The sequence below is a fragment of the Chelonoidis abingdonii genome, chromosome 1 (genome assembly GCF_003597395.2).
Source record: "Chelonoidis abingdonii isolate Lonesome George chromosome 1, CheloAbing_2.0, whole genome shotgun sequence".
Lineage (NCBI taxonomy): Eukaryota > Metazoa > Chordata > Testudines > Testudinidae > Chelonoidis > Chelonoidis abingdonii.
This window is the reverse complement of record NC_133769.1, coordinates 150,222,691-150,233,939: the sequence shown is the minus strand read 5'-3', so window position 1 is coordinate 150,233,939 and position 11,249 is coordinate 150,222,691. Positions and strand designations below refer to the sequence as shown.

Below are 11,249 nucleotides of genomic sequence, written 5' to 3'. Positions count from 1 at the left end.
TCTAGAAGTCTATAATATATAACTAAACTATGGTTGTATGTAAAGTAAATAAGGTTTTTAAAATGTTTAAGAAGCTTAATTTAAAATTAAATTAAAATGCAGAGCCCCCTGGACTGGTGGTCAGGACCTGGGCAGTGTGAGTGCCACTGAAAATCGTGCCATAGATTGCCCACCCCTGAATTAGTCAATGTTTCCACAGTTTATGTCCATCTGAACACACAGGGCCTAGCGGATGGAATTTTCAGCCCATTGTAAACCCAGCACTTAAAGATCAATGCTCCATGTACAAGCACATGGCTTTCAGAGAGTGCACTCTCTCCAGAATATCAGGCATCTGCCCCTTCTGCCTGGCCAACCCTCTTATCCTCCTCCCTGAGCTGTGTGTGCCTGAATGAATAATCATTAGATCACAGTCACATCCAATCCCAATTTCCTTTGCAGTTGAGCTTTGAGCTCAGAATGCACTGAAGCCTAGAGCCCTGGAAGTTTGAAACTTGTGATTGTAAGATCCCAGAGCTGCTATTTGTTTCAGGAGCTGGTCTCCAAACATAGGCACCAATTCCATGGGTGCTCCGGGACTGGAGCTGCCACAGGAAAAAATGTTGAGTGCTGAGCACCCACCAGCAGCCCCTCCATCAGCTCCTCCCCCTCCCCCAGTGCCTCTCACCTCCTAGCATCCCTGCTGATCAGCCCCTTCGCCCCCAGTGCCTCCCTCCAGTTGTGGATCAGCTGTTCCACAGCATTCAGGAGGCGCTGTGGGGGAGGGGGAGGAATGGGGTGGGAAGAAGCAGGAGGCAGGAAGGGGCAGGGTGGAGGCTTGGAGGGGGCAGGGGCAGGAAGAGGCTGGGCAGGAATGGGGGAAGAGATGAAGTGGGGGTGGGGCCTGGGACAGAGCTGGGGGTCGAGCACCCCCCAGCACATTAGAAAGTCAGCGCCTCTGTCTTCAAGCACCTTTCAGGTGGTGCATACCTGGGAACAAGGCCGGCTCTAGCCATTTCGCCACCCCAAGCAAGGTGGCACAGCACGGGGGGGCTCTGCCACTCGGCGGTCCCGCAGCTCCGGTGGACATCCCGCAGGCGTGCCTGCGGATGCTCCACCGGAGCTGCTTGCCGCCCTCCTGGCAACCAGCAGAGCGCCCCCCACAGCATGCCGCCCCAAGCACGCGTTTGGCGCGCTGGGGCCTGGAACCGGCCCTGCCTGGGAAAGAGAGGATTTTTTTCCCCCAGGTCCCCAAGTGGCTGCCTGCTGACTTTGTAGAGGCATAGGTGCATTTCCTGCAAATACAGCACCAATGCCTCCATTAAGTGCATGATTCTTTGAGAGCAGATATAGTAAGAGTACATTTAAAAGAGTACACAATTTGTGAAGGCATAGGAATATTGGTTGTAAGCACTGTATGCGTGCCACTGGGAAGACACCACTGGTGCATTTCATTTTTTTATTAATTACAAACAACATATAATGCATTTCAATTCTGAAAAGTGATAATGTGCAAATGGCCTCTGGCTCAGCAGACTTGCTCCTTATGAATATTTAGAGCCAGAGAGGCTGATTTTAATGATTAAAATAAGATTTTCCTGTTTTTTACTTCTATTCACCCTACAAAGTCAGTACAGCTCAGAGAGAGGGAGCCGGACTTCATTTTTTCTTGTGCCTCATCTACAGATGCGCTTATTAAACTCCAAAAAGTTACACCTGTGCACAGTTACTGAAGGTCATGAGATTGCACAGGTGTCAATGAGAGCAAATAATGAAGGCATTGGGGTGACATCGATGTAAGTGTGCAAAAATTCTGTTAGTAGTAATGAGATGAGAATTGGAAAAAGCCCAGCTTGACTTTCAGAGCTGAGCCGAGTTTGTGGGACTAGCAGTTAGAAAAACACCCTTTAAAATACATGATTACTGTAAGATGATACAAAGCTTTCCGACAAAATAGAGCAAGAGGTTTTTCTTTTTTATAATGGTAAGATACAATAGTAATATGACATTTAAGCAGGAAGAGAAGGGAAAAAGAGAAAGATGGGGTGAGTGGCAAGGAAAAGACATAAATAAGAATAAAGTACAGAGATTAAGTTCATCAACTCCCTCCTACGTTTTCTTTTAGGTGAGCATTCCACTTTGCACATTCTTTTTATTTGTTTTTCTGTAAAATCTGTTTAAGTGTAAGCTGATCCCATTTGCTCTGGAATTGTTGATGGATGATAAACATGGAGCCCCATGATGCCATTTATACATAAGCTTTGCAAAGCAGAATTGCACTGTAAGGCAGCAGCTAAAAATCACAAAAAGACAAGCAATGAAAAAGTTAAGGTTCCCTCAAGTAACATTAACTTTGCCACGCTGATTATACGTAATATATTTCATTTCTGTTTCTTCTGCATGCGTACGTTATTGTGTGTGTTAAATATACATCATAAAATATGCACATGGCCAAACTATTCGTGCTGGGGGAACTTTAAAATCAGTTAGGAGAAGCAAAAGTTAACCCTACCACCATAACTGTTATTAATAGTGTTTTTGTTTTGAAACAATAAATGGGCAGGGAGGGGTGATATGGGTGCATTCCCCTGCTCTCCCAAGGGGTTGGAGCGGGAAAATGGTGGAAAATGCATATAGAGGGATGCATGTCTCAACAGGAGCAGACACAGGGAGGGGAGCATTCCTGAAGCCTGGTGTCCCACAAAGCAGCAGTGTGCATGGGCATCCCATCACAAAGCAGGTGTCTCAGGAAGCCTATAAGAGGGAAGCATGCATAGGGTGGGTGTAGCATCTCCCAGATGGAAGCATGCACGGTGAAGATGAGTATCTCAGGGGAGAAGACATGCAGAGGGGCAGGAGATGCACCTGCAAGAGTCAGTCACATCGCTCAGAGAAGGGAAAGAGGTGTGTGTCTTGGGGGGAGATGAACATACATGATGGACATAAGGAAGATGATCATTCATGGGTTGAGGGAGCAGGTATCTTTGTTATGAGCATATACAGCAGCTTGTGGGACAGCGACACACATTGGGGGGGAGGGTGCTGCAGCTGTGCCACTGTAGTGCCGTAGTGTAGACACTTGCTACAGCAATAGAAGGAGTTTTTCCATCACTGTAGCTAATCTACCCTCTCGAGATGTGGTAGCAAGATTGAGGGGAAAATCTTTCATCAACTTAGCAGGCTTATACTGGGGCTTAAGTCGGCTTAACTACATCTCTCAGTGGTGTGAATTTTTCACTCCACTAGTGAACAACTAGTTCAACCTATATTTTAGGTGCAGACCAGGCCTACATTGCTCCAGCACTCAAGAGCAAAAAGGCAACAGTCCCTCTTGATAAGGCTCCACTGCTCAGAGTGAGGAGAGGATACTTTGCCCAGTATTAAGGCACCTCGCACACATACAGTTCTGGGCACCCCATTGCCAGAAAGATGGCGACAAACTGGAAGGAATTCAGAGAACAGTGAGCAAAATGATTCCGGGGCTAGAGAGAGGGATTGATTTATGAGGAGAGATTAACAAATCTAACCCGGCTAAAGGAGTGTGGGTGGTGGGGGAACGAGGGCAGGGATATAACTGCCTCCAGGTATCTAAGGGCTGCCAACACCCAAGGAATTGTTTAGGGAACTATAAGGGGTTGAAACTATGGGATGAATTTTAAGCCAGGGTGATATTTTCAGGCTGGAGCTCAGGAAACATGTAAAAGCAAAGACTGATTAGACTATGGAATAGTCTCCCCAAGGGAAGCCTTGGCAGGAGAATAGATAGGAGAGTACAATCCTGCAGTGGCAGTAGGGGGAGGGGGAGGAGAGGGAGATGGATGAGCTATATTCTAACAGAGCTTTCCAGATCTAGTTTCTAGGATTCTGATAAGGAGTGAGGCGGGAGGGAGCTTCCCCTTTATTCCCAGCTGAGGTGTCAGCCCTGCTTGGGTATGGGGAGAAGAGGCAGTGCCAAGCTAAGCAGTAGTAGGACACATGACTGGAGGCAACTCCCGCATCAGCACTGCCCGCTACTTTAGTAATCCAGTTTGCTATTTGCATTTGGTCTCTCCATCCCCACCCCCAGCAGAACAATTAAGGAGTAATAGGGCTTTTGAGGGATTCCCCACTTGGGGCACTCTTTCCCTCACTATCTTTCATCTTCTGTCCACATAGCTGGGGGAGAGGGCAAGAGATCTCCTCCCCAACCAAGGGAGATGGGTATAGGAGGTGAGACTTTGAATGAAGTTAGATCATTTCACTGGGACCATAGAGTAAATGCAAGGTTAGCTGTCACAACCCACACATTCACACAGATTTTGTCAGTTTGGATATATGAATTTCCACCTTCCTCAGGAAGTAGGTTAATTTTAACCCCTACCCTGCCCCTCCTTTCTCCACAAACACACATATACCCTGCATGCCCCACTGCAGGCACATTAAACAACCTATACACGCAAGGGCCAAAGGCATTCCTAGCGTAATTCCATCAACTTCAGCAGTTACACCAAGGGTAAATCTGCTCCACACATTTCTCCCTGCTTCAGGAAAAGAAAAGGCATCACTTAGCAGATGCTCTTGAAAGAGCTACAGAGGAAAAACAGCCAGAAACAAGCAAACTAAGCCATGAATGTGGGAGAAATATCTGCTTATGCTTGTAATATCCATGAGCCCAGCCGTGCAGCAGCAAAACCATGACCTGATTTCATACAGCTCATCTCTCCCCTCTCTGTTTGCATATAGCATCTGACAGAAGAGGGAAGTCTTCCAGCCCCTCTAACATAGGTTTTTAACAGCACAAACCCCCTTTTCCATAAAAAAGGAGTTGGAATGTCACTCAGAAAAAGTACCTGGTTTGCTTCTCTCTCTCCCCTAGGATCTCACAACAGAAAACTGAGGATGTTCTGGATGATGGCTTCCTCTCAGATCTCTTCTGATGGGATCACAACGTCTTTACTCTGTGATCTCTCTCTCTCTCGCCTGTGTTCTCCCTTCTGCTGATATATGGTGATATCTCTTTCTCTGCAGTCTATTCTACAGGGACCCTAATAATATTCCTCTTTACTTTGATCTTTCTAGGGTCATTCAGGAAGCTTCCTCAGGGATCTTTTCTGCTAGAATTATGCCGATCTATCTCATAGCATCAGAAAAGTTAAAACACAAAGACTGTAGGTCTCATCTAGTCCATCTCCTTGGGGCCAGTGCAGGACTGTTACTTACTGTACATTGACTAGTGCTTTGTCTTCTTAGGCTTGGTGATCGCTTTCTGCCTGGAATCTCTCTGTTACTGGGATTAATTTTTTCATAGGATCTCTTGCTTGGAAGACTCCTCTTGTGGGGGTCTCTTTCTTTCTAGGTTCTCACTCCCTCTTACTGGGACCTTTCTCCCGATCTCTTTCTTCTTCTGATCCCTGCTTGGAATTTCCCTTGTGCTGAGATTTCTCTCGCTCTACCACGTACTGCGATCCCTCGCGCTCCCTTGATTTGGGATCTCTTTCTCTCCCTTGTTTTGGCTATTCCCCGGGATGAGATCTCTCCGAGTATCTCTCTCCCTTGAGCTGCCTGTGCCCCTTGCAGGGGTCTCTCTCCCTTCAGCCCCCTGCTGCTCCTCTCCCCCTGCAGAGGCCCGGCTCAGCACCCGAGGTTCCCTGCAATGCGCGGGGGGCTCTGTATGGCTGCAGTACCCCCCGCCCCGGAGCAGCAGCTCCCGCTCCCGCTGCAGCCGCTGCTTCCCCCGCCAGATCCCCAATCCCAGCCGCCGCGGCTCAGTCCCTCTCCACTCCACCGGCAAAGGCAACAGCGCCAGCATCTCCCAAGCTGCCGGAGGCGGGGCTCCGCGCGGGGCCAGTGCCCGGCTCACACTCCCTTGTCCCTGTGGGGCGGGGCTCCCCTCTGCCTGCGGGGTTGTGGTGGGGGCGGAGCTCCACGCTGGGGCGTCTCCTTTCTACTAACGCTCCTCCAAGGCAGTGTGGGGTCCCCTCCAATGCCCCGGAGTCAGCGCTGGGTCTCCCCTCTTCCTGGCGGCGGGAGTCAGAGCTCCTGCAAGCTGGGTCCCGCCGCCCGGCCGCACAGCTTTGCCTTGGGCATTTCTCTGCCTGTCACGGAGGCCTGGGTGCCGAGAAGTGCTGCAGCTCACTGCAAAACCTGCACCCCAGCTCTGTGCCCCAGCCCTGCCGGAGGGAGCCAGCTCCCAACACAAGCGAGGTCCCACACAGGACACTGGCCCCTCACCTGACAGGGACTAGTCCACACAGGTGTGGAATCAAGACCGGGACAGAACCCAAGAGCTGCACAGCAAAGCAGGTTGTTCAGTGACCCACCACTACCAGCAGAATTTGCACTTTGGTGGGAGGCGGAGAGATAAGAAATCTCCAGCCCCATGGGCTCCACGCTGAACTTTGTGGTACCTGTTGTGGATACCAGAAAAATGGCAGCCATAGTGCAAGGCACTCCTCCACTTAGCTGGGGGCGGTGTTGGCAAGGGGTCAGCAAACCCAGGCCACAACTGAGTTCTGGGGACAGCAAATGAAAAAACAAGGACAGTGAAGTTCATAGGGCAAAAATCAAGTAGCCAAAAGGGGACAGTGCCCACTGCTCCTCAAAGGTTTTTGAGGAGTCAGTGAACACGGCAGGGAACAGAAATGGGTCCCACACCCATTGAGTTCCTGGGGGAAAGGGTGGGCACAAACCAGGGCACATCTGAAGATCCCTCCCCCAGCCAAAGGGGAGGAGCAACTGAACCCGCTGCTCAAGTACAGTAAATTTGTGGGACAACAAACAAAACGGATGGGAGTGAGGGTCATGGGTTCAAAAGCATAGAATACCAGGGTTGGAAGGGACCTCAGGTGATCATCTAGTCTAACCCCCGGCTCAAAGCAGGACTAATCCCCAGACAGATTTTTGCCACAAATCCTTAAATATTGAGCTCACAACCCTGGGTTTAGTAGACCAATCCTCAAACCACTGAGCTATCCTTCAGCAGGAAGTCTAGGAGGTAATACCCCAAAGAGAACCTAGACAGCACCCATTGCTCCTCAAAGGTATGAAGGGAGCCAGAGGACATGACCTAGAGAAACTCTACCTGGAGATGTGACTTAAGGAAGAAGCAGAAATAGGCCTCACAGTTGCAGAGCAATCTCCTCAACCCCATCCAACTTCCTCCTCCAGACATGATGGATGGCCACCATAGCCAGTGCCAGGAAGAGGTGGATGAGGAGATCCTGCAACTTTTTGAAGCCACAGATGGAGTGGGAGGATCAGGTAGTGCAGGAAAAGTGCAGCTAGAACTTCTGTAAGAGGTCTGTAGGAGCTGGAATCAGGAGGATCCTAAAGGAGTTGGCGGATGTGATTGCAGAGCCATTGGTCATTATCTTTGAAAACTCATGGTGATTAAGGGAGGTCCCAGATGAATGGAAAAAGGCCAATGTAGTGCCCATCTTTAAAAAAGGGAAGGAGTATGATCTGGGAAACTACAGGCCAGTCAACCTCACCGCAGTCCCTGGAAAAATAATGGAACAGGTCCTCAAGGAATCAATTTTGAAGCACTTAGAGGAGAGGCAAGTGATCAGGAACAGTCAGCATGGATTCACCAAGGGCAAGTCATGCCTGACTAACCTAATTTTCTACTATGATGAGATAACTGGCTCTGTGGATGAGGGGAAAGCAGTGGATGTGTTATTCCTTGACTTTAGCAAAGCTTTTGATACAGTCTTCCACAGTATTCTTGCTGGCAAGTTAAAGAAAGTATGAGCTGGATGAATGTACTATAAAGTGCATAGGCACCAACTTGGTGGGTGCTCTGGGGCTGGAGCACCCAAGGGAAAAAATTGATGAGTGTTCTACACCCACCGGCAGTTCCTGCCCCAGCTCACCTCCACTCCACCTCCTCCCCTGAGTGCACTGCGGCTTCACTTCTCCCCCCTCCCTCCCAGCACTTCCTGCCGCAAAACAGCTGATTCGCTTGGGGAAGAGGCGGGGCCACGGCAGGGATTTGGGAAAGGGGTCCAATAGGTGAAGGGAGGAAGTGGGTTTGGGCAGGGACTTTGGGGAACTGGGAGGAGTGGTAGATACACTGGAGGGTAGGGATATCATACAGAGGAACCTAGACAAATTAGATGATTGGGCCAAAAGAAATCTGATGAGGTTCAAGAAGGACAAGTGCAGAGTCCTGCACTTAGGACAGAAGAATCCCATGCACTGCTACAGACTAGGGACCGAGTGGTTAGGTCACAGTTCTGCAGAAAGGGGGAGGAGCGAGGGCACAACGCACTGGGGAAGGGAGTGGAACTGGGCATGGAAGAGGCGGGGCAAAGCGGGGGTAAGAAGAACCAGGGCAAGGGTGGGGCAGTGGGGGAAGGGGTGGAGTGGGGACAGGGGCGGTGCGGAGCCGGAGGGAGCCCCCCCAGCAGATTAGAAATTGGGCCTATGGTTAGTGGAAAGGGGTAAAACTTGGAGGTGCCTCCTCCTAAAGCCTAGGTGCCAGCCATTGAAGGGGAATCTTCCTTTGCTGCTATCAATGTAAGGCCTATAATGCACAGTTAAGTAGTTATGATTCCCTCCAGAACAAGGCACTAATACAAACATACACACACACATACTTAGCCAGCCCACCACAATATATATGATTCAGTGGCTATTTATAAAAGGGGCCATCTGCAGACATGGCCACAGGTCTGACTGCAAGGTACTCTGAAAAGTTTGCTGCACTTTTCCACACACAGTGGCCCTTTCTGCAGATTATGCTGTAAGTGTAGCAGTGCAAAGTTGTCTACACCTTGCCCAAAAGCATAGCTGGTTTCCTAATCCCCTCCATGGGGGTTTCTAGCCACAGCCCCTGATTACTACAAACCTTTTCCCTCTTCCTTATGACTAGATGGATACATATTAATTAGGGGCCTGATCCTCAGAGATGCTGAGCACCTGCCGAGCTCTTGCAGCTGCTATTAACATCAGTGAAAGTTTTAGGTACTCAGCCCTTCTTAGCACCAGGCCCTTACTCAGCTCAGTTCTGTAGTAAATTTTTTCACGTCTTTCCCTTTTCTGCCCCTTTTTACTACAAAGGGGAGCATCTGGCCCATAGTGAGGAGCAGCAAGACTCTACTACTCTGCTGCGGGTGGAGAAGAGAAGAAGTAGTTGCTTGGTTGGATGAGCATAGGAATACTTTCACCCTGCAGAGTTAATGGAACAGTCCCCCTCCCCAGCTCTGTCCTCCTCCTTCTCCTCAAGTGAAAGCCAAGGCTGAAAGAGCGGCTGCTCTCAATGAAGAAGTTTGGGCAAAGTTCCTGTGTCACAGACACATACATGCATATGCAACATCCAGACCTGCTGTTTCAAATCTCTCTTGCTGGTGAGGTGGGAGTGGAGACTCCCTCAGATGGGATTTATTTCAAAGAGGTGTTTAAATTCTCTCCCTCCGCTGGATTCTCCTGCGTGTGCAGTTCAAGTGAGCTTTTAAAATATTTTCCACCTTCTGAAATCTTTCCTTTCCCCCAAGTCAGACTGTCACATCTCAAGGCACAGCCCTGACGTGCACATGGAGTGTTGCACCCATTCACAGCCATGACACAGAAACAAACACATCTGACAGAAACATATACAAAAATGCACTAGTTCTCAAACCAGTGTGTATGGGCCTAATCCTGCTTCCAATGAGGTCAATGGCAAAGCTCTTACATGTAACAGAAGGATCAGGCCCTATGCATTTGTGTGTAACATGCACAACGAAACAGATACACCAACTTACATATACACCTTCATACTATAGACACACAGACTCACACATAGTAGAGAGACACACAAATATGTACAGAGACACACAGACATCCTAATACATGAAACAAAAGAAAAAGGTGTGTTCTGAAAACAAAAGACTGAATACCAAAGCATAATTCAGCTCATAAATCCTCTCTCTGTGTGGAACATGTTGGGTCCTGAAGAGAAAAGAGCTGGAATGTGCAGGGCAGACCACCCAAACCAGAGAGACAAAACCACCCGTGAGAGAGAAGCAAAGGAGGCCAGGAAGGGAGGGGTGAATCAGACAAGGGGAATGGAGCTTCACAGAAGAAAGGGGAGGTGCGGTGGGAGAGGGAGGCAGAGAGAACAAGACACACATGGAGAAAGAGAAAAAGACACACAGAGCGAAAGAAAAAGAGAGAGAGAGAGACAGAGAACAAGTCTGAAAAAAAGAATATGGGTGTAGAGGTAGAAGAGGGAGGCAAATAGGAAGCCAATGAATGGGGTGGGAGGTAGGGAAAAGAATCAGAAAGGAGCTATTTGTTACACACTAGCCATCAGTCTCAAAGCAGAATTCCTAATTGATTTCAATGGGGATTTCTGCTTCAAAATCATAGAATCATAGAATATCAGGGTTGGAAGGGACCTCAGGAGGTCATCTAGTCCAATCCCTTGCTCAAAGCAGGATCAATTCCCAACTAAATCATCCCAGCCAGGGCTTTGTCAAGCTGGTCCTTAAAAATGTCTAAGGAAGGAGATTCCATCACTTCCCTAGTAACCCATTCCAGTGCTTCACTAGCTTTCAGAACATTGCTCCAGAAATCTAAATTAGCACATTTTCCTAACCCAGTTCTGAGAAAAATCCCACAAAAGTGGCTAAATAGCTGTGAGTCAGCAACACTGGTTATCACATATTTCTAGTGCATTTCAAATATTTTGGCCGTGATTTTTGCCATGGATTATACTCATGGGATTAGTTAGGCTGTGTCTACACTACGGATCTTATAGCAGCACAGCTGTAGAGCTGCATCTGTGCCACTGTAAGGTCTCCTGTGTAGTCGCTCTATGCCAGAGGGAGAGAGCCCTCTCACCGGCGCAATTAAACCATCCCCAATGAGCGGCACTAGCTACATCAGAAGGAGAGCATCTCTTGCTGACACAGCACTGTCCACACCAGCACTTTTGTCACTTAAACTTATGTCGATTAGGGTGTGTGTGTTTTTCACATCCTGACCGACAAAAGTTTTGCCAACAAAAGTGCTAGTGTAGACAAAGCCTTCTTTTTCTCTCTGATACATAGGGGAGACCCCTGGCACAGCGAGTGGAGTCCTGGAGAAGATGGAAACCATTGAAGATCACAGATGAGATCTTGGGAAGGTAGCAGCTAGCCAGAAGAAGTGAGGGCTTGTCTACACTGCTACGTTGTCGACAAAACTTTTATCTTTCACGCGTACTTAAAAAAGCTGCCCCGCGAAAGACAAAAGTTTTACCGACACAAGTGGCAGTGTGAACATGGCTTTGTCAGCAGGAGCGCTCTCCTGCCAGCAAAGCTACTGCC

General features: G+C 48.7%; 1 protein-coding gene and 1 pseudogene across 1 annotated transcript in view; both read right to left on the bottom strand.

Annotated features, from left to right (window-relative positions):
• Positions 1-5,489, bottom strand: part of LOC116822501 (ephrin type-B receptor 5) — a 148,873-nt gene extending 143,384 nt beyond the window's left edge. The window contains exon 1 of the mRNA XM_032776424.2: positions 4,809-5,489. The gene's annotated coding sequence lies outside the window, so the exon portion shown is untranslated. The remainder of the gene's footprint in view (positions 1-4,808) is intronic.
• The window catches only part of LOC142047826 (uncharacterized), a 13,733-nt pseudogene extending 7,337 nt beyond the window's left edge, over positions 1-6,396 (bottom strand).
• Between the last annotated feature and the right edge of the window lie 4,853 nt (positions 6,397-11,249).